General features: G+C 37.5%; 1 long non-coding RNA gene across 1 annotated transcript; it reads right to left on the bottom strand.

Annotated features, from left to right (window-relative positions):
• Positions 1–263: 263 nt before the first annotated feature.
• Positions 264–1,412, bottom strand: LOC110016196. The gene is made up of 3 exons (XR_002874404.1): positions 1,269–1,412; positions 1,028–1,180; positions 264–326 (listed from the first exon to the last, which is right to left on the bottom strand). It is a non-coding gene; the product is annotated as an uncharacterized LOC110016196 (long non-coding RNA).
• Between the last annotated feature and the right edge of the window lie 11,625 nt (positions 1,413–13,037).

The following is a 13,037-nucleotide window of genomic DNA, read 5'->3' as shown; positions in this document are numbered from 1 at the left end:
TGAAATAGTTAAATACAAGAACTGTAATGAAAGCAGGATCTGCAAAGGGCCTTTTTGAAAAAAACAGCAGAGCTAAAGCTAAATATTTCAAAGTATTACTAGAAAGTGTTGTTTCTTAGTAGAGCACAAAAAATAAGGTTATTCAAAAAACTTTCCTCATAACATAGCCAATCAATTTCTACCAGTCAAAGAGTCCACTAAAAAGGCATTTTGAAATGTTTTTTTGTCCAATCAATATTTTCAAAAGAGTAGAACTGGGAATTATCTTACCAAGTTGTCATCCAGATAATTCTCCTCGTCTTTGTTGTCTCTTTTCTTTATGAGATCTAGTTAATTATTGAGTATGCAGGAAAAGAGAGGAAAAGATGCAAAAAATAAATACTAATAATTGAGCATGCACATTAACACATGTATAATGTCAGCAGAGTTAGTTCTCTGTCTTTTCAAGTCAAAAAGCTTTAAAATTACATGTAGGCTAAATTACTGCATGTTTTTTAATCATACCATCTCTAAATTGTACAATATACCTTTTGTTTGAAACTACAGGCCTTTAGAAATAGAAAATTTAATTTCAAACTATTTTATCTCTCTCACATGTTAAAATTTGTCTTGAAGTCATCATATGTGTGGCAAATTCAAAGTGTGCTTGTTTTTGAATCTCATTGAACAGAATAACTTTAGAGGTAGATGTTTGGTTTGATCTGCAGGTCTGTCTGCAGCCAGCAGAAAGCCTTGGGGATCAATGAAATTACATGAAAGAATTCCAAAAAGTGCAGGAATCTCACATCTCCCATGCTCAGTCAGTATAGTTAATTAAGAAAAAAAATATGAGCAATCAAGTAAAAAATGTCCTAAAACATCTTAGGTGACTTGTCTTGGTAATATAGACATCTACAAAAATAATTCATTTTTTTCTTTGGAGGTAAACAGAGTAACATTAAAGTAGTTTAAGAGTATATATCAGCATAACTGCATTGGTTATGGTGCAACCCTTCTACAATAAGACAGAAAGCATGCACACTCTTACCTCATCCTTATCAGCCTTATCCAGAGAAACTGGAATGCTAAAAGACATTGTCCCTTTGGCCTCAGAAAGACGACCTCAAAGATCAGAAAGGCTATGTCAATATTGGTGAGACAAATTCCAGCAGCATCTTGGGCGGCAGGGGTCCCAATTGGCCTGCCAGGAGAAAAATCAGCCCCCAAAAAAATCTACTTTGGTTAGTGACAAGACTTTACCCCTCAGGAAATATACTGTTCCTGATTACCGTTGACAGATTCTTTTCCGGCAAGCAGGTTTCCTGAAAAGATCTTTAGTGACAGCCGGACATCTGAGACGACACTCACGGCTAGCTTAAGCCAAAAGTTCTCGAGTTCCAAAATAATAGCACCTGCCATCAGAAAACTGATTTGCATTAGTTACTTTCATATGGCTTTTTTTATATGTTTAAATAAAAACACATTTATTTTTATGTTAGTTTTTATTCAAAAAGGAAAGTTGTTAATTTGAGCTTAGAAAAAAACAAAAAAGTATGAAAAAAATAAAATTCCTTCAATGCATATGTGCATAAATTAAGATGATTTCTAGAAAATAAAATAAAAATATGTGAATTTTAAAAATTCCCATTACTGAAAGCAAAAACATGAAAAAAAACATTAAAAGACCCAGTGAAAACTGCTGTTCTTTTATTTTTCTGCGAATTTAGATATCAATATGTCCCGGTCATATTAACCACATCACACACATTTATAAATGTTTTTCCAATTAAGGAGTCTGGACATCTCCCATCTCCCAGAGCACTGGCTGTACAGGTCTGGGGTGCACAAGAAACACATCATGAGGTGTGCCTGTCAAAGAACACTAAATTTACTTTTTTTTTTTTAAAGATTTTCTCTTTGTTCTCTTCCTGAAATGTTGAAAGCACCTCATATTCCAGAATTAAAATCTATGCATCAGTTAGTTAGTATTCGTTTCCTGCAAATCACCTCAGTGTGGCCACTGATGTGGCCCATTGAAATGCTAGATTTTGAAAAATAGCTCTCTCATCAAGTGAAAGAGTAAATGTGCTTCGAACATCAACCTGTTACTACTTTTTTTAAAATGGTCTGGGTGAAAACTCGATTCCGATTGGCTGCTGGGTGTGGATTAAAAAAGTGATATTAAACATTTTAAAAAAAGTTCCAGTCACAAAGCCCAAAGTTCTACATTTCTGCACTGGCCTAAATTCCAGTTGGTATTCCAGTTGTTAACATTTTTTAAACAAATGAAGTAAAAACAAAAAACAAAAAACATAGGTTGTCATACCTTATTACAAAGATTATCACAACAGCAAGACAATAGAAAAGACAAGTTGTTTTATACTAATCAGGCTTCCGTGTCGTCCGTTAATTTCTGATCATGGACACCTCAACGGGCATTATCCCTTACATAATTAACAGTGTGTTTCTTAATTTTGATTAAAGAAAGCAGCAAAGTCTGTTCAACATGTGTTTTCATTTAAGCACTCAGTTTCCATGAACTGTTTTGGTTCTTTTATTTTCTGAGTTGTTTCTAAGAAGGATTTGTCCAAAAAAATTATCAAATTTAAACTTGTTTTTTTTATTTTATTTATTTTATCTTGGGAAGGAAAAGAGCTCGTCACAAAAAAGTTTAAAACTAATTTTTTTTTTTAAATTCCTGTCTTTTTGAGAGCACATCTGCAGTAAAACAGTTTGCCACAATATAAGAAGCGATTAGAAACACAAAAGCAGTCACAACCATGTTATTTTTTAGAAGTATGGACAACTCGTGAAAAAAAATAATCAAATAATAATTTTAATTTTTTATTATTAAAGGACTTTGCTGCAGCAGCTCAATCAACAAAACATGATTTCAGTCAGTAAACTGAAAAAGTGCAATTTTTGGAACAAATTTCGGTTTTCTCCACCTTTTTCTTTTACTTTTCAATAAACACATATTCTGCAAGGTTTTGACATTTAACATCGCTTCCTTCGCTTTTGTTGTTGACTTTTCTACAACTTCATGCACAAAAATACCCCCAAAAATCCTCACATAGCCTGATGAACAGGTTGCACAGCTGAAACACAAAGCTCAGATATTTGAATGTTCACCCAAACATGTCTCCACCTGGCTGGAAAGCTTGTTTGTGAGACATTTTCCCGCCGTTCCACCACTCTGCTTCCTGCCTCCAGCCGATTTGACTGCTGGTTCAAATGTGACATTTTGCCTTTACTTATCGGCTCCTATTATGTTTGCTGTGGTGTAACTGCTGATCGGATAAGCAGTCCAAAGACTGTCCAATCATACAGACCATTAAATTCTTCCCAACAGCTACCTTGCTGCTAAATCTTCAAACATCGGTCAGGAAACACTTTTTTTCATTTTTATTTTGTGCTGAAAATCCATCAGTGATTTCTGACATATCAGGACTTCAATTAGGCAAAAAGAAACGGTGGGTGTTCGTTCAGGCCACTACTGGCCTGAGGAAACGTTCTTAAAACACAGCAGCCTTATCTTTTCCTCCACAGACATGGATGCACTGCCAGCAGCTCCTCACACACTTGGCAGTAAGTGTTCTTGTTTAATTTTAGCTCTTCAGAGTAATGCTGCACATTACCTTAATTTTCCCTCATCAATGATTGCCATAAACCATCCCTTGGCTTCTAGCTTTATACTTTCTGTTTGTTGATTTCATTAGTTAACCACAAGACACAATGGTTTGTAAGTAATTATGGGAAATTATGGCCCTGGTGTGTCACCGGAATTAAATTTGGTTGAGATATACTTTGACAGCAGGGAGGTGTCTCTGCAGAGCATCACTTTTTCTAACTGGGAGATGATGAAGATGAGACAAGGTGAGGAAGAATAGACCGCCGTTTGAAAAGTCAGGCACCAGGAAAGGAAACAAGCAAAAGGTGTTGACTTCCTTACATCCAGCTCTGTTCTTTCTGTTTGTGTGAAGACAGGCCTGACTGCTGAAACTGACACACCAAGCCTTGGACCAAAGAACTGACAGCACAGCTTGTGACACAGAAATCTTCTTTTATCTTGTGTTTCAACCTGGATATCAGAGTTATAGTGGAGGAAAACTTTTTCTTTTCTTTTTCCTCACTCTGCTCCTCAGTGTCTATTAGATCTCTGCAGCATGTTGTTTAGGGGGTTTCGCTGCAGTAACTGCAAATAGAATTAAGCAAACTCTACAAGTCAAGCTTAACAAGCTTAAACACTTTTTAAAATAAGATGTGAGCTGTGGAAAAAAAAAAAAAAGATTTGCACAATCTTTTGTCACTGGGGGTTTAAAAAAAGGAAGCTTCAACCTTTTTTTTTTCAAGGCTTTGATAAATGTCAACATATCTTCAGTGAAAAACTCTGAAGCTGCTTTAAAGCCAGTCACCTCTGACTTTTCTTTTTTTTTTATATTACTACTAAAATAAGAGTAATCTCTACGGACATTTATTTGATATCTTCTGCACTATAAGGTGCACATAAAAGCCACAATTTCTTTTTTTAAAACAGTGCAGCTTGCAATCTGGAGGGCCTTTTATATGGATGAATTCTGGTTATGCCTACTGATGTCTTTTGAGAGGAACACGGCGTTCTGTCAGAATGTCAGTATGCTTTTTTATGAGTTGCAAACAAGGTTGGGTGTTATTGTAAATAAGTTAACATCGCTAAGGTGTGGCTGTCAGACTGTTTGGTTTTACGTGTTTCTAACAAGGTTGGGAGTTACACGTTGTAAATATTCTCACATGGCTAACGTGTTGCGTGTTACAAGCAAGTTCTACAGTGACTGTGAATGCAGTTAATGCCTCTTCTAGTTCGGTGAGCATTGTATATGAAAGGAAAGTTCGAAAGTACTAGAAGTAGAAAGTTCGAAAATAGACCCTTCATTGCCTGCCTGCGGCCCAATCTAAATTCTTCCCCAACGGCTCCCCTCTACCCCTACATATAGCCTTCCAAACGGAGCCCTATGGAAAAATAGTGTATTCAAAATCAGACGTCACTCCAAATCATTGACGTCATCAAAAGTCGCCGGTCAACTAAGTTAGCACAGAGCTGCTAGTGCTCAGGAATACATAACATCATTTTAAAACTTTAAAAAGTTTGTGCCAAAACAAAAAGTCATTACATACAATGTGCTTCTAATCCGCGGCACATCACAATGCAGATCACCCTCGCGGAGGAGGGCTCTGCATCCTTCCGCCGTGAGGGTTTGCCCTTAAAAAAACTATTTTGGACAACCCTATCCTTCCAAATGCCCCTACAATTTGAGGAATAGGGAGAAGCTTTCAGGGTATATGGGGAGCAATTCAGATTATCTATCTAAAGGATACCTTACTGCCACATTCACACCGTCCTTGGCAACGTGTTCAAGTGACCACTACCACTGACAAATCTATGTAAACATGCGTAAACACGAGTTTCAGGCTTCCACATTTGCAACACTTGGGTTCACACATCGCTACGCAGATTTGTAAGTCTGTTTTTCAGCTCTACGTACAAAATCTGTGACCACTGCGTTGACAGTTAAACCACTTAAACTTTGGCCTTTCTGAGACTTGGAACCAACAAACGGATAGAATCCTTTTAAATTTTACAGAAGTGCCAACTGTTGGAAAGTCTTGAATATTTCAGAACAGAGCTGTAAAAGAAAAAGCCTGGAGCAAGATTAGCGAGATTTGCACCACTTTGACATTTCGCACCAAGCCTCTTCCAACTGTGAGTTCATGCTCTAGTATAAGGAAGCAACAGTCCTGTGTGAACACTGTATGCTGAAAGCGCGTTCCTGAACCCGCGTTCCTGAACCCGCGTTCCTGAATGAGCATAACATTTCCGGTGTGTACATAGCAGAAGTAGGATTTGCACCAATGGAGCAGTGAGCAAATATAGGAACTTTATCAGGATGTTGTATAACCCCGAGCATTCAGGGAGCTGGACCACTGGGACCAGCAGTATTGCAGAAGAACCTGAGGCTATGGCCTCCCCTTAAGGTGTCTGCTAATCTGATACTTCTTGACACAGAGATACAATCTGCATCTTGAGCAGTTCAGGTTTTCCATTTGTTATATTTCAAGCACGTTTAGAGTTGGAGTTCTTTTGTACCCCCTTTGCAAACTAACAATTTTGAGCAGCTTTTACCAATTAAATATAAATATTGTGAAGCAAAAGGAAAATGGGAGATGCTAAAAGGGCATCTGTACAGTGAAGAATCCAGAAAGTGGGGTACACATGGTTAAGGAAGCACAGAGAAGCGTGGGAACACAAAGTCTGTAGAAAAGCAAAACCTTTTGTCCTTGAGGCACTTGTCTACATCAAATAGACTCAGCAGAGGTCACACACTGTTCTGCTTAAGGGAGTGCCAGCATCTTTTTAACAATTAAAGCGTGAGGTTTTAGGCATGAAAAATTAAAGACGGGATGAAAAATGAAGAGGGTGTTAAAAAAAGGGTCAGTAAAGTAGCACAAGACCGCCTTGTTATGTGGCTAAGACAGCTTGTCCAAATCCTACTCTGCAAGTACTATTGAACAATTTATTCTGACTGACTGTAAAGCCGAAGAGGACACACAAGTGGTGTGAAAGTGGTCACAAACTAGAATGTAGAAACAGGACAACAGATCGCAGATTAGCTCATCTTTATGTTTTATAGAGAATAAACAGTCATTGGACCTGACAGTATCACAGCCACCATCTCCTTATTGTTTGGTATCTTAGCATTTCACTGAACTCTGAGATGCTACCACTCCTCAGGACTCACTGATCAGCAGCCTTTATTCAAAGCAACGGGTCATCCAATTAACTGAAAGCTGGACAAGGTCACCCGCACCTGTACATACCCAATGAAGACCAGCGGATCTTAAAGCGCACGCTTTGTCAGTTCTTTTGTGAGATTTACAAAAGAGCAACATGAAACTTCAAAGTTATTTTGATATTGGAAACCAAACTGGAATAGTAATTTCAGTGGCATGCTGAACCTTTGATGTTTTTCCTTTTTTTCTCTCTCTCTTTCATTGTAATGAGAATGTGAGGAACATACTGCCAGGACATTCAGGGAGTTCCTTTAAAAGGAAAAAAAATGCTTTCATAAAGCTCGTAGGGATATTAGTGAAAGAGGATAAAATAGTGACTTTTACTACAAAGTTTTCTGAATCAAATTGTTGCTGCAAACCTTCGATAATTGGTTTGGTCTCCAGTCTGTACTCATAACTTGGACCTTGTTCTCCTTTTGAAAAAGGATTTCACTATTAGTTTGGACTTGAATAAAAATTCACATTGTCTTTGAATATACAGTCACACAACAAAACACAAACTCTTGGGCGTCGTAATGAAAACATCAGACTTTTAAGCCCTTTTCTTTGCCTTCTTTGTCCTCATTCTACCATTTTGCTGATTTAGACACATTTTTGACTCTTAAGTTAAACATCAAGCTATGTTCGCACCACCCTTGGCTGTGTTGTGCCAAGTCACATCAAATTTAGCAAATTTCCACCTGTAGTCCCTACTAAAGTAAGAACATAAAAGTAGAATGAGTGAAAGCAAAATAATTGAAATTGTCAAAGTTCAATGTTTTTCTCTTTTAAGCAGAGATTTACAGAAACAGAGGAGACCACCAGATCAAAAAAAAGCACAACAGCACACATTTTCTTATTTTCATCACACTTTCAATCGCAATTAAGCATGCAAAAAACACCATCACACCACATCACACAATCTCTTCATTTAAAAATGTTTGCAAGCTATTTACACACATTTAAGAATTTAAGCAGCCATTTATAATCATCATGCACATGAACACGCATTTCGTGCTTCACACATAACTATGCAAATTTCTACGAACATTATCAGGCCTTTATGTACAAAACTCAAGGCCATTTATCTTGCGTTGCAAGTTAAACCAGGTCAAACTTTGACCAATCAGGGACTCGGAGCCTGGAGCAAGATTCGCAAGATTTGCTCCGCCTTCATGTTTCATATTAAGCCTCTTCCAACTGTAGTCAGTATGTTTACTCTTTCATTCTTATTTTTATTTCCGGTGCTTCCTCAATCGGATCCCATCCCGCTGGGTCAGCTGCTGTTCAGCCGCTGCAGCTTTGAATGGGGACCTGCATTGCCACTTAGCTGTGGTGAGGCTGGTCCCCGCCTGTGATGCTGCATTTGGCTGGCGATGCAGCTATTCACAGAGAGGGAGGTCCCAACTATTATTAGGGTTTCCATTAACAAAAATCTTGTTTTCGTGCTCAGCCTATTTCTCATTGTCCAACCCCATCAGTTAGGGGTGGGAGGCGTGAAAGGAGTGTGTGTGTGTGGGTGGGGGGTGGGGGCTAGGTATGGGGAGGGGGGGCCTATTTTAATTTCCGTGCTTATTTTTATAGTAATTTTGTTTTGTTTTAACATAAAGCACTTTGTGTTATGCTTTTATAGGAAAGGTGCTATATGATTGATAGATTGATTGGTTGATTGAGGCGGACATTCTCTTGTAAACAGTAGAAAAAGGAAAAAAGGAGAAGCCCCTCCCTGCTTGTCCAGTGTGAACGTCATATGCTAAAAGCGTTTAAATACCACTGTTTAGCGCATTCTTGAACGCGTGTCACATGACCAGTGTGTCCATAACATCACCGTCCAACTGTTATCTAGATTAAACTTGAAATTTTTAATTTGCAGAACAGAAAAACAAAAATAAAAGAATGCAACAGCAATGCAACTCCAAAAAAAAAGAATCCCAAAGCCATAACTGATAAATAAAATCCCATTTTCTTAGAATATTTCACCTAGAAGTTCCTTCTCCGCCTTCACAACATGAAAATAAAGTCAAATGCTTGCAAAAACTTGAAAACACCCAAATTCAAAGTAAAAATAGGTCAGACGCCCAAAATGCGTTTCCATCCAAAGATTCTATCTGTTTGCTTTAAGTGAGGCGTTTGATTGGAGCAATTATTGTAACAAATACACCTTTTACGAGACACTTTGATTGTTGGTGCAATTTTCTACACACCTCATAGAGCCGGCATTCATTCTTTTTATTCCTTTTAAAAGCAAAAATCACAAACTTTCTTGCTTGTGGCATAGGATGGGAAAATACAACCTGGCTCTGAGAGGAAAATGAGATAAATCCCAAGAAAGCACACAGAATTTCTTTTCTTTAACCTTTTTCGTTGCAGCAGTATCCCAGAAGAGCTTTTCTTGCCCATTCGTCTCACTGTTGCCAGGGCCATGGGCTTGACTGCTCTCAGTGTTGCCTTGGGTCCAAACAAGGAGCTCTAGCAATGAAACAAGGAGGCAGTTCACAATTATTCTGCAACACTGCTAACAATACAAGTTCTTACAGATTTACAGAAATGCTCCTTAAAAACACAGTTGCTTAGTGCCAACACTGTGATGTTTGGCTGGAGAAGCTGCATAATGGGAGAAGGCCACTTCAACAGGCTGACATGAGGAGAGCTGCCTTAAGTTTAGCTCAAAATCACCAATGCAAATGATAGATACAAAGACTGCAGGTGCAGGTGAAGATCCACATGTTTCCAGTGGGACAATCTAAGGGCAGAGGCCCGTTTTCTTTGTGTTCCTCATCTTCTCAGCAGGTTTTTTTTCCCTTTTTTTCGTCAGAGATATTCACTCCTGATGTTTCCATGTGCCTAAATGTAAAATGTTTAACCTGTAAAGACCATGGATCAGCCAGTCACATATATTTAAGTGCTTCGATTGCTCCATCATTGCATAAAAAGGTCTTGTTTCTGGTTTCTAATCTCAAAACACGAACAGGAAACGTGTTACAGGTTTTAAATATCATACTTCAAACAATTTTCTGGGCTATTTGTCTTGTGCTGCTTTTTTTCTTTCCTTTTTTAACGTTATTTTCTCCAAATTAATTTAATGTCTTATGAGTTTTTTTTTTCCCCTTTCTCTTTCTCCAACTCCCTTAGTTTTTTTTTCTTTCTCCATGGCCCTAATCCTCTTCCGTACTTATTCAGCTTATTCAATTGTTAATTAAAAAACAAAAACAAAAAAAAACTGTCTAAAACAGGGGTGGGCAAACTGCGGCCGGTTTAAACCGGCCCATCAGACCGGAATGAATCATATTGATAATCCTTAATGTTTTATTTTCCCTGTATTTCTTGTGTCTTCCATAGATGGTGCACTACAAATACATTGTCAAATACATTGTTTATGTGTAGAAAGTTACATTCACGTGATGTCTGAACATGAAAATTTGTTGCTTTCTGACGTTCATTTGTGTTTTCTGATTCGGACAGGAATTTCTTTTTAAATTCCAACCCCACCCGAATGCAGCATTTCTACACGTTAGCATTGGTGCAACTGGCACTAAAATGAGAACAAAAGCCACAGTTTTGAAATAAAAGCTCCAAGCTCCTTAAAGCATGTTTACATCCAGATTCCATGTAATTTCTTTCTCATCTGAGGTGGATTATCAAAACTCCCCACACATCTGGTCCTGGTTCAGCCCTTCTGTCAAATTTTAGAACCCTTTGTGGCCCATGAGTCAATTTGCCCACCCCTGGTCTAAAATTATGTGAATGTGTATCTACCGGTAGATAAATGGAATCATTGTTTTATGGTCTGCACTTTAATTGTAAATTTTTTGTGTTGTTTTTGCTGTTACTTGTGATTTACAAATGCTTGAAATTGATTTAAAAAGGAATCTCTACAATATTTCAAAAATAATTAAAAAAGGCCGAAATTCAGTGCCAATCGAAAGCCAGTAGCTTTTAAGGAATTTTTCTTTCTTGTGTGAATTCTTTAGTCTTTCTGTAGATAAATTGCTCACAATTTTATTTAAGTACTGGCACACACTACAAGAGCCTTACTGTACCAGTGATTGTCCATATTAGCTGGTAGATAAGGTCAGTGAGTTTTTAGGTTTAAACTTATTGTGTGTAGATGAACTTCAAATCTTTAGTAAAGGAGCATAGATGGAGAAAATACCTTTTCTCATCACCTCATTCAATGTTTTAATGCTACATATCCAAATATTGGAGGTCTCAACCTTTCGCTAATTTGTTTTCTGTCTTTGTGAAAACCGTCTCTTTTTGGGCATGTTTGGACTCCAGAAAGTAACCTTCTGATTGCTTCTCATTACTTGGTAAACAGATCAAGTCTTTAATTGCTTCAGTGCTCCTACAAAGCCCGTTGCCACTTGTCAGGGCTTTTGTGGATTTTGTGACCATTTAATATTTAGCATAACTGTTGAAACTACTGCCACAGTTCATATGTGGGGGGAAAAAAACTTAGAATTTCTTAACAGCATTTATTCAATTTCTTTCTTTAACGATGCAGAAGATGAGTATTTAGCTCCTGTTACCTGTTACCAGAGACCTGTTACTTTTTCTTTACGAAGCTCTTGTGTTCTCCACTTGTTACTTGTATTAATGTCTGTTTGAACCAGTTAAATACCTGTCAACACCCTTAAACTGCCAGAATGCAACCTCTCCACCATGACCAATACCAAAGTGCTGTCGAAGGACACCAGGGAGAAGATTGTAGACTTGAACAAGACTGGGATGAACCGATCTACAATAAGCAAACAGCTTGATGAGAACAGATCAAAATGTAGACATGTCCTGTCAAATAGTCAAGTTGCAACAGGTTATTGCAGATAGATTAGATTAGATTAGCATACATTAGGTTCGATTAGTGTGGTTAGTGCGGTCAGTCCGCTCAAGTCATTGAAATCAACAACTAAAAATAGTAAATGATAGATAAAAATACATAATCACTCGATCACTAAAACAGCAAATTTTGATTAAATAAAAGTGCATTTGTCATTTAAAAAAAGGATAAGCTATTAATAGGTGTTAAAATGTAAAAGCAGAATAAAATAATAGAAAGAAAGCAGTACATGACCACATTACAGTTTTAAGAAGTCATCCAGATTTAAGTGGGTTAAAGTTTAACTGGCGTTCTCAGTAATGACCCAATACAAAACATAATCTCCCACCAAAATGCTCAGTTTAATCCTTTACTGCAGCTTCACAATAACAGCTTCACACTATTGAATTCTAATCTGGGCAAGCGATCTCAGAAAGCTCAAAACATTTTACTTCATTTCAGCTGAAGGGAATCCTATAGTGAACAGTACAGATGTATAAACCTGTCTGAACAAAGCCTTACACGTTTGTCTCACTTCGGTTGAGTAAGAAATCTTTAGATCCTGTCATCCTCCATCTGCTGCAGGACATTTTGGTGTCAATGACTGGATTTAGGACTTTTGACATCCCCAGACAACCTTGTCACACACGAGCTATTAAAATACATATTAAACTCAGCGAGATCTGCAGTCACGAGGAGTCACTTCAGATAACCGACTGCAGACGGCTGTAAGAAGGCAGTTACAAGCAAATCGATATTCCCAAGCATGGCAAGAAAAAAGAAGAAAGTAAATAAAAATAGTAAAAAAGGTACCTTTCCTTCCCATTTTTAAGACAGGCCCAATCCATCTCGGCACACTGCAGGCAACCGACGCAGCGCTCAGCAGAAACGAGATGTTATCAGAAGAAAAATGGGAAGGTGCAGCCTCACTGATGTTCTGCTTTAATAGAACATGAAAGTCAAGTTTGCAGGGAATCTGTTGCAAATCTGAGTAAAACCTTCAGAGATAGACAGGTTTGTGTGAATAAATCTAGAACATTTTTACTTAAAAAACTTGCTTCCTTCCCACAACAGCAATTAGACAACGCTGCAAAAACACAAAATCTTACCATGTAGTTTCTATGTAAAATATCTTATTACACTCAGTTTAAGACTAAAATAACTTACTAGTATCTTTTTATTAAGATCTAACATTTTTTGTTAAGGCAAAAATCCTAACATGATATTTTTAATCAGACATTTTTTATGTGAATAGTGAATATCTTATATGGGGTTTAAGGAATTGGAAGTTTTATTAGGCTCATAATTCACATAACATTTATGTTACACATTTGAAGATGAATTCATCTTCAAATGTGTAACTTGGCTCCAATGACCCCGAAAGCGATTCAGCGGGTTCAAAAGGATGAATGGATGGATGGAAAAAAGGAGTTTG

Source organism: Oryzias latipes, chromosome 13, assembly GCF_002234675.1.
Source record: "Oryzias latipes chromosome 13, ASM223467v1".
NCBI lineage: Eukaryota > Metazoa > Chordata > Actinopteri > Beloniformes > Adrianichthyidae > Oryzias > Oryzias latipes.
Note: the sequence above shows the minus strand (reverse complement) of the source record. Positions and strands in the feature narration are given on the sequence as shown.